Below are 17,795 nucleotides of genomic sequence, written 5' to 3' on the forward strand. Positions count from 1 at the left end.
CAATCTGAGATATTAATAAACAAAATATGCGTCAACAGAAGTCGTAATTATCTAGGAAAAAACAAAATGATACAAGCACAAAAGCAGATCAATTGCATTTGATATGCCACTCACATGTAAGCCGACTAAATCATGTATGGCATCATTTACAGCTATATTGTATGCTACATTCGAAGTGAATATGTTATAATAATAATCATGACTCTTCCCACAAAGTCTGCAATTCCTTCCTGATGATTCCGTGAAAATCCCGCTGGTGCGACTCATGTTTTCACTTCAATATCTCATTCACTTTTTAAATCTGGTCTATCGTCAAAGACATCATCTACTCACTGACAAAGATCAAAAAATCTCACAAGGAAACTACATTCACTACATTGGTGTTTGAAAATGATAATGCTTAATAATGCTCAACGAAAGCACCAACGACGCCAACAACAATCGCCCGAGGGACAAATCACTACTCGATAACATGGACTGAGAATATTTTCAACAATATATGACACGATTGTAAATCCCATGAAGACAACATGCACGACAATTTTTGATCCGCAACGTTTACTTATTAATACAAGACCATGCAATCAAGCCTCAGCTAGATTCGATGACATTTAGTTGCCATTTTATCCGCAAACAGCACACCTATAGCACAGGCACAGAGTATACAGAGAGGAAAGAGGGCGCCCTAAGCTGTAATCGCGAAATGCGCTTCCGGCCATGTTCTAAGCGCGTTAATGATCTCAAGCATCGAGTCTTTTAGCATGGTTTGAAGGGTAAAGGCGTGAAATCCAGGATATTATTCGTGCTTTAAAGTGCGAATCGCATGCAAATTTCATTATTTGGTGAGCACTAAATGCGATGGCGGATTATGAAAGGCGAGGAGGATACACTTGGTGTTCTGCAATTAATTGCAAGAATAACTCAGGAATGCCCAAAAGCGACCTAAGTTTTTTCCGTTTCCCGAAAGATCTCGCAAGGTAAGTTTGAAATTATTTATGATATTAATATTATTTATGTTCCCATAATTGTTTTTATATGCATCATATAGGTGTGATATTGATTGAGAGAAGTGTTCTACTTCATACTATGACCACGTTTTTTTCACAGGAGTAAGGAGTGGGTTATCCGGTCACGGCGGAAAGATTTGGAGGATAGAAGTCCATCTTATTTATATAAGAATTGCAAATTATGTAGTGTGCATTTTGAAGATTGCATGTTCTTGAATTTTTTAAAGAACAGACTACATATTCATGCGGTGCCGACGAAATTTAATGTCCCCAACCCGCCGCCTCTTGTTGGATCTCAGAGGAAACCTCCGAAACCGAGAAATATTACGGATGTTGTGGCTTCATTGGGAACACCAATGGAAGGTAAGAGACTTATTATTACTGATATTCTACTACCTTAATGTTAAAATAGTGACTCAAGTCGTTGGATAATATATTTTTCCATTCTTTCCCTTATTTTTACTGGAAAAGGTAGTGGAACGTGTTTGTGCCTGTCAATTTTCTCTTATTTAGGACACTTTTAATTTCATTACTTCTTTATGCTTCATTATTTGCGATATTGAATTAAAATTTATGTTTTCATACCGCATGTGCGCCTTGAATCAGTAAACATAACTTCGTTAGTCGGAGAGTAATAAGTACAATTTACTTATATTGTAAAATGAAAATCATTGTCATTGGATAGTAATGGAGATGATTCAAGAATTTGAATTGGTTAATTGCTTCGTGTATCCAAAATATATTCGTAATTAGTGGCGCTGTTAATATTAAAAGCGCATAATTTCCGATATCTAGTTATTCGAGACAGTTTCCCTAACCAAATTAATAATAAAATTTCTTTTGATTAATTATAGAGAATCAATGTCCTGAAGCTGTTCCGGATAATTTAGGCATCTCCACCACTTCAACACCAGAAGCCAGTGAACCCGAAAAGGAATACCAACGCTTGAGGAAGTTACTCAACAAGAAAAGAGTGGAAATTCACCGATTAAAGAGGCAGAATGAGGCCCTGAGGGATCAGCTGAAGGAGTTGAAGGCCAAGAGGTCATTGGAATCCCTTTGTGACAAGTATCTGCCAGAAAAAATGAAGGGGTTTGTAATGCTTTATGATAAGAACAACAGATCTAAAAATAAGCGCCAAATTAAGGCTCTGGCATTAGGCCTTTACTTTTTAAGTCCAAAGGCATATGTTTACTTGAGTAATTATATTCCCCTTCCTACGCCAAGGACAATTAGGAGGGTGCTTACAAACCTGCCTGTAAATGCTGGAATTTCTGACTGGGTTTTAAATAGCTTGTCTGCAAAATTAACTGAATTGGGGGACTTGGCTAAGCACTGTATTATTTGTGTTGATGAAATGACATTGAAGCCACATTTAAATTATAACATAACTAAGGATGCAGTGATAGGAGCTGTCAAAAGAGGTGAAGAGGGAAGTGTGAGTGCTGCTAATGCTGTTCTTGTAGTGATGGTCAGAGGCATAATCAGTAAATGGAAGCAGGCTATTGGCTACTACTTCCTGAGGGATGCTTGCCAGTCAGAGGCTTTGAAAGGCATTATTTTTGATGCAGTTGAAAAATTAACCTCTATTGGTATGGACGTTCACTGTGTGGTGTCTGATATGGGTACAAACTTTCAAAAGTTAAATAAAATGCTAGGTGTTACTCCCAGCCACCCACATTTCACAGTCAATGGGAAGCAAATATTTTATATTTATGATGTCCCCCACTTATTGAAAAGCCTCCGAAATAATGTTATGTCCCATAATTTTCATTTTAATGGCAAGATTGCTTCATGGGATGATATAGTTCAATTGTACCACCATGATCAACATCAAAGTTTGAGGTTAGCCAGTAAATTGAATGAGAGTATAATGTCTCCGAATAATTTCATGAAAATGAAAGTGAAATATGCTGCAAAAGTTTTCAGTCATACTGTTGCTGCAGCTTTAGATACCCATGTACGTCTTGGTGCAATCCCAATCAGAGCACTTGGCACTGTAGAATTTATATCAAGAATTGACTCCCTGTTCGACTGCTTGAATAGCTCTTCTCTTAAAGCCGCGAAACAGTACCACCGACCTATATCTGCTGATTCAACAGTTGTTCAATTTTTAAGGGAAAGTGCTGAATTTATAGAAAGCATTGAGGTTGTCAGCCGTGGTGGTGAGGTAGTAACAAATAGGATTAATTGCCTGACTGGTTGGCAAGTCACCATATCTGCCACACTCCAGCTCTGGGAAAAACTCTCCACCTATAGAGGAATTACATGCTTGATGACACGTAGGCTAAATCAAGATCCTCTGGAGAACTTCTTTGGGGACATTAGGAAGCAGGGAGGGAATAGTGACCACCCTACTCCTCAAATGTTCCAATCTGGTTTTAAAAAGTTGCTCTTGACAACTGTGGGGGACAGATTTGATAAAGGGAACTGTGTTTCAGAGGTAGATTCCTTCGCAACTCAATTCTCTGAATTGTGTGTCCAAGGTAGTCGTAGAACTAAAAAGTCTCCCCTGTTAGTGAAAACTCATGATTACAGGAATGAGATACTTCAGGATAATGCAGAGGTGTATGTTGCTGGGTATTTGATGAGAAAATGCCTGCAGCAGCATTCTTGTGATACATGCCTGAGGTACTCGCAAGATAACAATGTCATGGTCGATCCATCACAGTTATATTCATTTAACAAAGCATTTGGGGAAGATTCATTCTCTGGGTTAGTTATGCCACATTCAAATTTTGTAGAAATGGTTTCTCAGATGGATAAAATTTTTGAGAATGCGTTGCCCACACTCATTTGGGAACCTGGTGTTGGACGTAAACTGCTGGATAAAATGAGGGATGTCAATTTCAACTTACCATGCCCATATTTTAGCATTGGGTATTGTAAAAAACTTTTTATTCGAATGAAACTATATCATGTAATTCGGGCTATGAATAAGGATTCTCTTCAGCGACCTAGGAAAATCAGGAAAGTTGCAAAATTAAATATCCAATTACCTGAAATTGTATATATCTTCCCTGCTGAATAAGGTCTTTTCCCACTCAGTTGAAAGAATGTTATCATTTCAATGTATGCATTATTGATGCAGTTTTTTATGCTGTTGCTGGATGTTTCTTCTGTATATATGTGATTTTATGTGATGTATATATGTAATGACTTTTAAGGTTTGTAAGGATTTGTAATGAAGTGTTGAAGAAGTGTGGTATAGTTACGAAGAGTTTCTTTGTAATGAATTTTGTATGCTTGCCTCAAACTTTGTTGCAAAATCTGTCAATGAATTATTTCTGTCGCTTTGTTTGCCTGCATTAAAACAACTTTTGCCATGGCATTACCTGTTTTTATTCCATCCTCAATTACATGAAACCAAGGTAATATGATTGATTGAGATTCAAGGTAATCCTTTGTGATAATATTCATGTGAGTGACGGCTCATGTGCTGGAGACAACATCATGAGGTTCAATGCCATTGCTTATATTTCAGTGCATCATTTAATGCTGTCTTGTAAAAGATTGGTGTCGTTGAGATATTAACTAACCTATGCTGAGGGATAAGGAGCATAGTATTAATTTCTTGATGTTTTACATTGGATTTCTACATTACAACTGAATTATTGGTTACGGATTTCACCATTAGAAGCCAATGTTAAGTATAGTAGAAAAATGGCAGACTTGGGAAATACAGGCTCTACTCATACTTCAAGCCTTATTGGCTTCTTTGTAGCATAATTCTGTGTAAAAAATGTACTTTGCTTCAAGTCTTCTGCTTACGTAAGATTTTAGAGTCTGATAAAAACTCGCAAGACTACGGCTATTGACGCGTTTAAACCCCTGCCACTTTTGCGAAGGGAAAAGTATATTAATAATGGGGGAATAACTTTCCGCAATCGGGTTCAACTCCGAAGGATAGAAGGGCGTGGGAGTAACGACTATAATCGGGAAATAAAGCACAGAGTTCCTCATTTTATATTCAGGGAATCGGCCGTGGACGTGATGGTTGCGAATCAGTGAATGAAATATTTGAATACGCGCCATCTTTTAACGTGCTTAGAACATGGCCGACGCGCGCATTCCGCATTACAAAATTTAAAGGGAGAAAATAGCTTTTGTCCTCTCTGTATACTCTGTGGCACAGGCAAAACATCCGAGTTTGAAGACAAATTTCTTTCCATTTGAAAAAATAAAGGGACATTTAATTCATATTCGTCAATTTTCTTTCAATTTATGGCAGAATTATAATTTATGTTTGATTATTATTCAATTCTTAGGCCAGAAACTGAATTTAAGCCCGACTTCAGCTTCCACACGGTCACCGTTAATTTACGGTCTTTAAATATTAAAAAGGAAACAAAATATCTTGAACGTTGAATGATAAAAATTATCAAAGCATTCATGTTTTAAATAATGCAATAGAGCTCAATAATGTATCACCCATCTTTGCAAATACCTCATTTATCGATTGTAGGCCTATTGCGTACGTTATCCTATAGTGGTCAAAAATGTAACTAAAGTCTGGGATCTGCACTAAACCTTTCTACTCTGGTCTGTTATATTGTAGATCGTCAATAAACATGGAATTTGTTGAAGTATTTGCTGATTACTCTGTGAGTGATGTGATTTCTTTTTGAGGTCATATTTAAATGTGAGCTTAGCACGCCCTTTATCTTAATAAGTCTGATGTTTTTGCATTGGTGTACTTCATGGAAATGATCGTAATTTATTAGGAATTTAGTAATCACTGAGTGCTGTGTGGATGCTTTTCTTGAGGAGTGAACTGGTTTAGAGACTGAATTAGTTATTGCTGTGAAACCATGACTGCTACCACTGGGAATTACTCAGAGTCTTTAGTCAGGAATTCCGAGGGCACCCCGTGCAGACTTTGCATGAAGAAAAATGATTATTATTATAACATATTCACTTCGATTGTAGCAAGCCAGATAACTGTAGAGGATGCCTTATATGATTTAGTCGACTTAAAAGTAAGTGGCTGGTTACATGTTATCGATTTCCTTACCTCTTGTTTTATTCCGCTCTATGAACATATTTTCCACGGTACGTCTGAAATCTCTTGCAAATGTTTTCATTCCTTTCTTAGGTTGCTGTGGGAGATGGCCTGCCTGCCACTTTATGTCCACTGTGCTTGAAAAAGATCATCGAATTCTACGATTTCAGAAATATTTGTCATGAATCGGACGCAGAACTGAGAAAAATTTCGTCTAGAAATAACTTCAGGGTGAGTGCTTCTTATTTTTTTTCATGGAAGCCTCGTGTAACTTCCACATGATGTTAAATCATTCTCGCAAACAGATATTAACTTATTCGTGATTATGTACCGTTTAGCCCGGTATTAGTAGTTTCAAGTTTATATCAACGAGAATGAAAAATGTAGCAAGATATTTGTATTTGTTGGTTGAACTGGTTATCACAGTAACTTTAAAAAGTAACTTAATTGTGCATTTGGTGAATCACTTGCCACGACGGGCAAAGTATAATGCTTTATGACTGTAACAAACTGGTACGTGCAACGTTTGTTAAAAATCGCTTTGATTAGGCATCAAAAGTGAATGGGGTATTAAATTTGTTAATGAACAACATTAGATGGTACGAAAGGCCCTTGTGCTTGATCGGCTGAGCAGTGAAAAGAGTCCAATGTCCCACATAGTGTCTCCGAATTAGTTAATCCTGATGAGGCATTAGTTAACTCGCTGTTGGTTACTCAATGGTGACGAGTGGAGTCGTTTTTTTCTTTTTGTAGAACTAAGTGTTTGCATTTCAGTCATAGCAATAAAAGTGAATCATTTGAGTTCATCAGTGACCAACTAAAAAAGTATATCAATGAACATGAAAGTTTTTGTGGAATGTTTTCGATGTATTTCTTTTGCTTTTTACCTCCAATTTGGTTTTAAATTCCAACACTTACAGTCAAGATAATTTATAGAATCGTACTTGCGGACTTAAGGAAGTTTATTTACCATTTTTAAGTTGTAATACACGAAGATATATCCAATGGAATATTCCAACAAATCGATCGAAAATGTTTAGAACAGGTTAAGAAGATTTAATTTACATACCTGGCTATTTAGTGTACTTGTTCGTTGCAATGTTACAGTATTAAGTATATGCATTTTTTATATTTGTAATATATCTGATCGATTTGATAACAATATTATTTGCTAACATTATCTATGTCAGTTGTTTATCAAATGTTTTATGTCTTGGCTTATATAAACCGTTAATTCAAACAATTCTTCGATAATAATATTTTTTGTACATGATTTTGGTGGTATATCCATAGATTTATCCAATGGATATCCAGTGGATATCCAAATGTCCTCTATCTGGATACGCCATGGATATACATTAGACATCCATTGGATATCCAGTGGATATCCATTGAGAATGCTCTGGATTTGTAGTGGATTTTCAGTGGATATCCAGTGGATATCCAACTGTTCTCTATCTGGATAGGCCATAGACATACATTAGACATCCATTGGATATCCAGTGGATATCCATTGAGAATGCTCTGGATTTGTAGTGGATTTTCAGTGGATATCCAGTGGATATCCAAATGTTCTCTATCTGGATAGGCCATAGACAAATATTAGACATCTAGTGGATACTCATCGAGGATCCTGTGGACATTCATTTGATAACCAGTGGATATCCACGATACTTAGGTATTCAATGGATATTCATTACAAATCGTCTTGAATTCTAAGGGATATACAGAGTCTAGGGAAAATCTTGGAGATCCCCAAAAATTGGCATGCTACCTACAGGATATTGAGTGGATCCACCAAATATCCACAACTACACTGTAAAATAGAAATTATACTTGAGTTAATGCCTTAAATTTTTCTTTGTTTGGCTACATAAATTTAATGCATTCTTTTGCAATGAATAAGTAAACACACCAAGCAGTGATTGAGAACCTTGTATTAATTTAACAGACTAAGATTTTGGATATCACCAGAGGTATAAATGATGGATGAAAGAGCAATAACATTCTGAAATGAAATTTATTTAACTTATGACTTTTACAATACAATGCTATTTTGTTTTAATTAGAATATGTATGAATTTCATTATTTAAACTCAATTATTATTAACATTATTATTATTATGTGCACCAGGTTCCTGGATATTCCTGAAATAAATAATAGAGCTTGTAAATAACTAAGGTTAGTGCTCTAACAATTTAAAATTATTCCTTTACAGTAAGCTCAGAAGTATAAATCCAATGTCACGTAGCTGAAAATTGTGTTTTTGTTTCAATGAAAAGGAACTCCATAGTAGGAACAATAATGCAAAAGTCTAAATAATTTAAAGATCATCCTAGGCCACCATCATAATTAATGACAGACTAAAATAGGAATAATGATATGCTCTCTGTATAGATATTTCTGTGTGTTGTAATATTAAATAAATAAGCCAAATATTAATAATGAACATAGTAATTTCAGGACTCTACCAGAATTGTTTACCTGGCTTCATTGATGGCCCTCGCCTTTCCGTGTCGCAACCAGTTTTTCACAGAATCAATTATTACTTTGTCCGTAATTTTTTCATTAGGGAAATTACCTCTAACACCGCCTATAGCAAAGAGATAAAAGTAAATAATCATAACATCCAAAAAAAGGGGCAAGTACATGATAGTTAATCTTTCAAAAAGACAAGGTCCACTATGTGCACTTAGCACAAATTATAATAATAGTCGCTAAGCTTATTAATTTAGATGCAATCTTTTTCTAGTACTGCAAATAAAAGTTGGTCACATTTTGACTGGTAAAACTATTAAATGATGATCAAGAAGACATAATTACATAAAATCTTTGTCGAAATTATTGTCTTCGCCACAACAAACCGACTGGTAGAAACAGAAAACAAAGAATTTCATCACACACCGAGGTAATCGATCCATTAACACATTTTCACAATAAGATGCCCGTATTTAAGATTTAACGTACCTATTCCCTCTTACATTTGTTTTGTTGTTTTTTTGCTCTTAAATTAGGGCATCGAAAACGTTATTAGAATATAAAAAATTTCGTAGCATAAAAAGCGTGGTTAGGGCCGAAAAAACGTAATTGAAACTGCATGAAAACGTTCTGATGCCACATGAAAAGGCATTTAAAGGCCTACGTCTTTAAACACGTGTTTATGGTCGAGAAAAAAATGTTTTCGGGCGGACTTAATTACTTACTGTTTCAGTACTTTTTTTTAGCTGTTTTTGAAACGCTTTCATGAGATTTTTGTGCTCTCTGGTATGTTAACGAATATGGTCAGCTATTAATAGTACGCGTACACTTACCTTTAAAAACTTCTGTCGAAATCTGGCGGAGGAGTCCAGCAAATGCGTCACACAGAATGAACTAGTGACAGCAGTTTAAAATTCACTCGCGAAAAACGAAGTGATGAATATAGTTTTGTCGCACTAGCCTCAATAACTGACACTCGCAAAGACACTAGTTTCGAAAAACGTGGTCACTCGGATGTCAAGTCAAAAGTAAAACCAGTAAAACTGCGAAAAAACGTTTCCCAGCTTTCCCCCTTTCATGACGGTCGCGGGTGTACGACGTCTTTGTTTCGGGACCCAATCCTGCGGGGTTTAGGCTTTACCCTCGGAGTCCGGGAGCAACTACCCTGACCCTTCGCCTTTATTACCCCTCTTAGGGGTAAAAGGGACCGCGGTCATGCAATTGTTTATCCAGTCAGTTTTCTAAATAAATATTTGTTCTTTTCTCAATAAATATAAACTAAGAATTGAATTCTTTGTCTTTTGAGCAGGGTTTACAATTTTTAAACGAAATTATACGATAAATATTAACTTATATTTCGAGTTCTTTATAAACATCAACATGGAAATTGATGCTGCATTAAATGCGTTAATATTGACCTTAGAACTTCGTTTAAAATTTGACAAGGCTCAGAAGAAAACGAGGAATTCAATTCAAAGTCTGCAATTTACGTGCAAGAAACAATTGTCCATGTGCCAAACACATATAAGCAACCCATGAGTTGACCTCGAACCGATGACACTGGTAGGGTCGTAAATCCGGAGAGGAGGGAGCACATGTGCTCCGTCCTCTCCGGGGAGAAGGGAGCACATGTGCTCCCTCCTCTCCAAGGGAGGAGGGAGCACATGTGCTCCCTCCTCTCCAAGGGAGGAGGGAGCACATGTGCTCCCCCCTCCCGTGTGATTATCGGCGAGACACTTTTTAACGAATGTCCTCCAAAAATGCTCCGTACCAATGGCGCAGCGAGGGGGAGGTTTTGGGGGGAGGAACTCCCCCCCCCGCGCAGAGCTCAGAGAAATTTATAAGTTTAATCCATTTTAATTAATTGGATTGATATTACTAATAGAATAGGTAGCGTAAGGATTAATAAAATATCCCTCCTAAAGCCGTAAAACTCACCATTTTGAACCATTTATTTTAAAATTCTGCAATTTATTAATCTCGCACCTACCGCTTATCCTGGCGTGTATTCCATATCCCCACACACCCCGGTACATATTAGTTGCCCCTAAACCCTCCCCCCCACCCAGCCTTAATTCCTATAGCTGCGCCCCTGCTCCGTACCAGTAGAAAGAAGAGTCACTTGGGGATCAGTACAGCAGTCATGCTAAGACGAAAACTCCGCCATCTCGAACGGGTTAAGTAGTTATTCTTATTATTTTGTAATATCATTTAGTAACCCCTGTCATAGAAAACATGTATAGATTGATTTTTACGTTCATACTGTAACTACTCATTATAAATAATTATTATCCATGGGTGTCCTCTGATGAATATCCAATGGATATCCACTCTTGGATATCCATTGGATATTCATTGTTGTACTCTGATGGATATCCAGCCATGGATATCCATTGTATATACATAGGATATATCCCGTGGCGATGGATGTGTGGTGGACATTATGGATATCCAATGGATATACAGTGGATATTTTGTGCTGTGTGGGTAGATATTACACTGTAAAAATGGGACATATACATTGGGTTATTCCATGTCAACTCAACCAATTTTTTGGGGGTCCCACGCTCACCATCTCAGATTTTGATAATTATTTCCCTGTTGTTAGTTTCAACCTTAGTTAAGAAAAATCTAAAATATTAAAGACCCATTGCAAGTATTTTCCAAGACATGAGTGTTTGAAGTCAATGAGGCAAACAAAAATTCTGCGCACCGGTCAAATTATTCAAAACTACCATATTTGTTCCCCTTTAAAACCTAAACCAAACGAGTGAAGCTAGTAAAACTTTAAGATTTTTTTTGTGTGTGCCTCATTGACTTCAAACACTCATATCTTGGAAAGTACTTGCAATGGGTCTTTAATATTTAAGATTTTTCTTAACTAAGGTTGAAACTAACAACGGAAAAAAATATCAAAATCTGAGATGGTGGGCGTGGGACCCTGGTTGAGTTGACATGGAATGACCCTATAGTTATCCTAATTTTAAGAGATGTTTCTCGTTGTGAAATTCTATTTTTTATGTATTGAGAAGTTGTCCCATGTAGGAATCGTCATAATTGTGGCTGGGGATTTTTAACTCTATATTGCTTTTTTAATCGGTAGGGGTTGATGCATTACGATTCATGGTTAAAGGTCTGTTTACTCCATGAATTTACCTGTACTAATTATTGTCTAAAATAAATGAAACCAGAAATGTACACAAGAATGCGTTTTGTAACACACAACTCTTGTGATTGCATGAATAGAAAATAGAACCTGTGTTATTTGGTCCTTGCATTCATCTTTCATGCATTCACATATCAACTTGCATATGTTATTGTGTGGTGTAAACAGGCTGTAAAAATATGAAGTGGTAATTTTGATTCTCATGATGTATTTTTTGGTCAACTTTTTTGAAAATGCTTATTATATGTACCGATAATTTTTTGTTAATAGCTTCATGGCGTAGGGAATGGGATGTATTTCATTTTATAGATCTATTTTGTTTAATGAATTTGAACCCTGATAAAAATAAACTCCACCATGGTGGGTTAAGGAAGGGTAGTAGCCTTCATGGTGGGTAGTTACCCTTGCACAACCCACGCCCTACCCACCATTAAGGGTAAGGGAAGGATAGAAAAATCCTTCGTCTACCCTTCCTTGGAACTCCTTCCCTTACCATCTGTGCATCCTTCCTCTACCCACCATTAAGGGCAAGGGAAGGATAGAAAAATCCTTCCCTTACCATCCATGTACCCTTCCTCTACCCACCATTAAGGGTAAGGGAAGGATAGAAAAATCCTCCGTCTACCCTTCATTTGGACTTAGCATTTATAATTGAGGAAAATATATCCAGAAAGTATCTCCTCAGCTACCTTCACTTGCTAAAGAGCATTGATTTCTGCAGAAGAACTTAAGCAGTCATTGAATCGTACCCTCGCCCCTGAAATATAAATCATTTTCCTTCATAAAAGAAAACAAAATATTGAAAAATAATGAATTTTAAAAAAATTTCCTTAACTATTGAAGTTTTTTTGATAGTGAAAAGTGTTTGAATTAGTTGAAAACCCATTACTTAGTATCCTGTTTTTCAAAAATTTTCCCACCCGGTTTTGGACCCTTCCCCAAACGAAATTCCTGGCGACGCCACTGTACGCAATAGATTTTATAGTTGTGTGAAAAAAGTTCATTTTGAAGTTCTTTCATTCACATTTTTAGGATGTAACCTATTTGTGTGGCTGACAATGAGACATGACGAGAGTGATGTTCGATATTTGTATGCCGATCTTATTTTCTGAAACGAAATAGGTGTGGTAGAAAAAAGTCACAGATTTCTTCCACATAGACTCGGGTGTGAATCTCATCTTAAGATTTTGTAATATACGTTTTGTTAAGAAGCATTACCTCAGCAGTACCTCGATAGCCGAGGTAGTCAAGGCACTAGTCATTATCCTCCTATATGTAGAATATGTAGGTTTAGGCTTCAAGACCATGCGTAGGCCAATTTTTTTGTCTTATAATTTTAAAAACCACTGTTACAACTCATCCCCATTAGTTTAATTTAGTTGCTTAGCAATTTTTTAATTTTTTATGTTAATTTATGGATTTTTAGTTTTTATATTAGTCCTACCCTTACTGTACCCTTCATTGAGGCTGGCAGAACCCTTCCCTTACACTCCGGGAAGGAGAGGGCCTACCCACCAATGTTCTAAAATACCCTTCGTGTACCCTTGCTGAAGGATAAAGGAAGGGTACACCTATCCTTCCCTTACCCTAAATGGAGGGTATACCTCTCCTCAATGGAGGAGTTTATTTTTATCAGGGGAGTGCATGGAAAAACTGTTGGAGTAGAGATTGGAATGAACTACTTGAATGGGATGGTCTTCTTTTCTTGCATATTTTTGGGATATCTTGCATTTTAATTTTCATGGCTGTCTTTCCAAAATCATCACCAGGTTATGACACGCACAATAAAAACTTTAGAAAGCAACTTTCCTGAGGCCATAATATCATACTCTGTTGTATATGAGTGTGTTTCTTTGCTATGTGTAATATTTCTTCTGCAGACACTAGCTCGCTGACACGTATTTTGTTATTTTGCATTCCACGATTTGGTGTCTCTTCTTGAAAGATGCTACCCATGCAGCACTGGCTTAGTATTCAAATCCTGGAGATATGAGCTGAAATCACCCTGAAATTGCCTATACTTGTAAAGTCATCTGCATCATCACCAGTTCATTCCTGTTCCTGGCTTCCACAAAGCGATCGTATACCCATCTGTCGATCATTTCAAGATTGTCAATTTTCATTCTCCCTGATCTTATATCTTTCTCCCTCACGGAACCTGAGTAACCCTTCAGAGACAGTATGTTTAAAATCTTTGGCTCTGAAAATAAGTTCCCTTCATTTTGATGCTAGCACCACAGTTTAACCACTCCTGCTTGGATGAATCTTGGCGACATCAGCGTCAATATAGGGCTTATTGTCAAGAAGCAGTCAAGTAAAAAAATGTAAAACGTCTGAAATCAACTAATCTGAAGAAGATTGAACATAACAAAAATGGAGGTGGCTCTCTGGAAAAAATTTACTCTCTCGGAGTCTCAAACCCTGGTCCTTCAAAATGAAAGTGCGGTACGCTTCCACTAGGCCTTACCGGCATTGAAACAATCAGCCAAATTATTAAATTAAATTCAATGTGATCGTATTTTTAAATTTTAAATGCTTTTTTCCCTCAAACCCGGGCGTATGTGGATGAAACCCTTCAATAGTATTCATATCTAATTGCCTGTTTTCAAGTAAAAAAAGTTTCATCTTCTTTCTTGACATCTATTGCAAAAAGCCTCCATGAGACTATAAGAGATACTTAATGTTGATATCAGGTGGCCTCTGGGGATCCCATTTTTTATTTGAAATTAATTACCTATGCTTTCATTAAACAGCCATAGTTGGCATTAACATAAAATAATTTTTACAAATCTTCTTTCCTCAAAATTGTAATCTGCATTGCTATCTCCTATTTATCTCAACGGATTTTAATGATTAACTTTAGTTTTATACAGTTATAAGAAGTGATTTAACTTCAATGGAGCAAAGTGTATTTGAGTAATGTAAAGGAACTCTTACTTGATTCATTTCATTAGAGAAATCTAAGGAAACGTAATGCTGTATTCGTATAAGGATACGTTAGTAATGATTTTTTAAATGAATTAAATGCTCTCATGATTAGGTAGATCTGTGTATGAAACTAGGAACTGGTTTATGGTCTCTATCCAAATCATTGTTTTTTGGCAGTTTCATTGTTCAAGGAAGGAGTTATTGTTATTTATTATCAATTTTCTTTGCTTTGAAAAGCTTTTTTTATAACGGAATTTACCCTTGATCAATAATATGTTGTCAGGTTCTTATGTTTTACAATATCAGTACAATTTTTTTTCAAAATATGAGTTTTTTAAATATTTCTTTACTTTAACCATCGTTTGAGACAGGTGAGTTTCGAAAAAGCGATATGGATGCGATGTGCACAAATAAATGCGAGATAGATGCAGTGACTGAACTTTTATTACATTTTTACGCAAATTTGCCTTTTAGACTGGAAAATTCATACATTATGTGCCAAGCGCAGTTTGAATGCTCTGCCAACACTCACTGCTTAAAACATGTGAGCCACTTGCCAGCTACTAGTTGGCTGGGACTCTGCATGGCCGCGAACTGCAAGTGGGTACGCGCAAGCTACACCTCCGCCATTATATGTCTTGTTCCTTAATTTATTATTATTTTACGACATAATTATTTTAAAAATTCTGTATTTTGTCATATAACTGTTTTTCGCTACATTGTATCATTCATCATCACTGGTCAACAATCCTAGGATTGGTTTGACGCAGCTCTCCACTCAGTTCTCCTATCAGCTAATCTTTTCACTCCTACGTATTTCTTCTCTTTCACATCTCTCTTTACTTGTTCCATATATTTTGTTCGAGGTCTTCCTTTTCCATTCTTGCCTTCCACCTGTCCTTCGACGATTGTCTTCATCAGGCCATCATGTCTCAAGATGTGGCCTATAAGGTTGTTCCGTCTTCTTATTAAGGTTTTCATGAGGCTTCTCTTCTCTCCTACCCTTCTTAGGACTTCCTCGTTACTAACTCGGTCGATCCATTTGATTTTCATCATTCTTCTGTAGCACCACATTTCAAAGGCCTCTATCCTTGCTTTCTCCACTGCGGTCATTGTCCATGCCTCACTTCCGTATAGGAGCATACTCCAGATGTAGGTTCTTATAAATTGTTTCTTTACATCCATATTTAAGTTTCCCGCTGTAAGCAGGTCTCTCTTATTGTGGAATGCTCTCTTCGCCTGGGCTATTCTGCTGATAATTTCTTTCTTGCTTCTCCCGTCACTAGTTATCTTGCTTCCCAAATAACAGAATTCATCCACTTCTATCAGTTTTTGCCTCCCTATTTTAATGTTGGTCTTGACTTCTTCTCTTCTGCTGCATACTAAGATCTTGGTTTTCTTCGTGCTTATTTTCAGTTGATATCTACTTATTACCCTACCCATATTAACCAGAATATTTTTCAAATCCTTCTCTGTTTCTGCTATAACGGCTATGTCATCGGCAAATCTTAGCATGCTTATTTTTTCTCCATGGATATTCACTCCCAATGCCTTTTCTTTGATTTCCTTAATGGCTTTTTCAATGTAAACGTTGAAAATTACGGGTGACAATGCACAGCCTTGTCGCACTCCTTTCTTAATTCTTGCTTCTTCACAGCTGGGCCCTGATTTTATCACGTCTATTTGGTTTTTGTATTAGCTGTGGATGATTCTTCTGTCATTATAAAGAACCCCAATTTCCTTTAGGATTCCAAGCATTGTGCTCCAATCCACGTTATCAAATGCTTTCTCTAAGTCCACAAACGCAACGAATGTTGGCTTGTTCTTTTCCATTCTCTTCTCTATGAGCAGTCTTAGGGCCAATATTGCTTCCCTTGTGCCTTTGTTTTTTCTGAATCCAAATTGGTCCTCATCAAGGTACTCTTCTGCTTTTCGTTCTATTCTTCTATAGATGATCCTTGTCAGTATCTTTGATGCATGTGTAGTAAGGCTTATGGTCCTAAAATCTTTGCACTTCTCCGCTGTTTTCTTCTTAGGAATAGGGATTATAATGTTTCTCTCGAAATCCTTTGGTATCTCACATGTCGTATACATGTCACTAATGATTTTGTATAGCTGGTTCAACGTCTTTTCTCCTGAATTTTTAATTAGTTCTGCAGGAATGTCATCAATGCCAGACGCTTTATTTATCCTGAGGTCTCTTACAGCCGCATCAAATTCCGATCTTAAAATTGGGGCTCCCATGTCTAGGCCTCCACTTCCCTCTCGTTTTCGATAGCATTCGTTCTGAGGCGACTTCCTTTGTACAAATCTTCCAGATATTCCTTCCATCTCTTCCGTTTTTCTTCGTTTTCAATCAATAGTTCTCCGTTTTTGTCCCTCAGGGTATTACATCTTACGCCCCTTTCCTTAAAGTGGTTCCTCACTATCCTATAAGCGGCCTCTACTTTTCCATGTTTAAGATTGTTTTGCACGTCTTTGCAAATGCTTTTCATCCACGTTTCTCTAGCCTTCCACGCTTTACGACATATTTCGTTCCTTATTCTCATGTAACGAATCTGCCCTTCCTCTGTTTTCGCAGCCTTGTATTTTCTTCTTTCTTCAATGAGATCTAATACTTCCTACATGATCCATGGTTTTTTCATAACAACTCTTCTTTTACCAAGAACTTCCTCAGCTGCCACATGCAGACCACTTCTAATGGTTTTCCAACTCTCTTCCATTGGTTTGTTGGTCGTATCCTCCCCTATTTTATTTTCTACAGCCTCTTTAAAAGCCACTTGATGCTGAACCTCCCTCAATTTTTTAACCTGCCTTATGTTTTTCACGACTTTCTTCAACATTTTAAATTTAAGGTGGCATTTCATCATAACTAGGTTATGGTCACTATCGATATCTGCCCCTGGATAACTTTTGCAGTCCTTGACCTGGTTCCTGAATCTTAGTTTCACTAGAATGTAGTCGATTTGGAATCTTCTACGGTCTCCTGGCATCTTCCACGTGTATCTTCTTCGCAGGGGAGTTTTGAATAAAGTGTTGGCAACCACCAGCCTGTGCTCCTTACGGAAATCAAGTAGCTTTTCTCCTCTTTCATTTCAGTTACCTAACCCATATTTCCCAGTTATTTTTCCATCTTGACCTTCACCGACCACGGCGTTCCAGTCACCTAAAATAATAATATTTTCTTTCCCTCTTACCTGCTTGATAACTTCC

At 36.9% G+C, this 17,795-nt stretch overlaps 1 protein-coding gene and 1 long non-coding RNA gene across 2 annotated transcripts in view; one reads left to right on the forward strand and one right to left on the reverse strand.

The window, feature by feature from the left end:
- The first annotated feature begins 6,202 nt into the window (after positions 1–6,202).
- LOC124172293 (zinc finger protein 271-like) overlaps positions 6,203–17,795 on the forward strand; it is a 43,622-nt gene continuing 32,029 nt past the window's right edge. Inside the window, exon 1 of the mRNA XM_046551724.1 lies at positions 6,203–6,240. The gene's annotated coding sequence lies outside the window, so the exon portion shown is untranslated. The remainder of the gene's footprint in view (positions 6,241–17,795) is intronic.
- LOC124172294 lies at positions 7,883–8,825 on the reverse strand. The gene is made up of 2 exons (XR_006868117.1): positions 8,495–8,825; positions 7,883–8,157 (listed from the first exon to the last, which is right to left on the reverse strand). It is a non-coding gene; the product is annotated as an uncharacterized LOC124172294 (long non-coding RNA).

The sequence above is a fragment of the Ischnura elegans genome (genome assembly GCF_921293095.1).
Source record: "Ischnura elegans chromosome 13 unlocalized genomic scaffold, ioIscEleg1.1 SUPER_13_unloc_1, whole genome shotgun sequence".
In the NCBI taxonomy this organism is placed as follows: domain Eukaryota; kingdom Metazoa; phylum Arthropoda; class Insecta; order Odonata; family Coenagrionidae; genus Ischnura; species Ischnura elegans.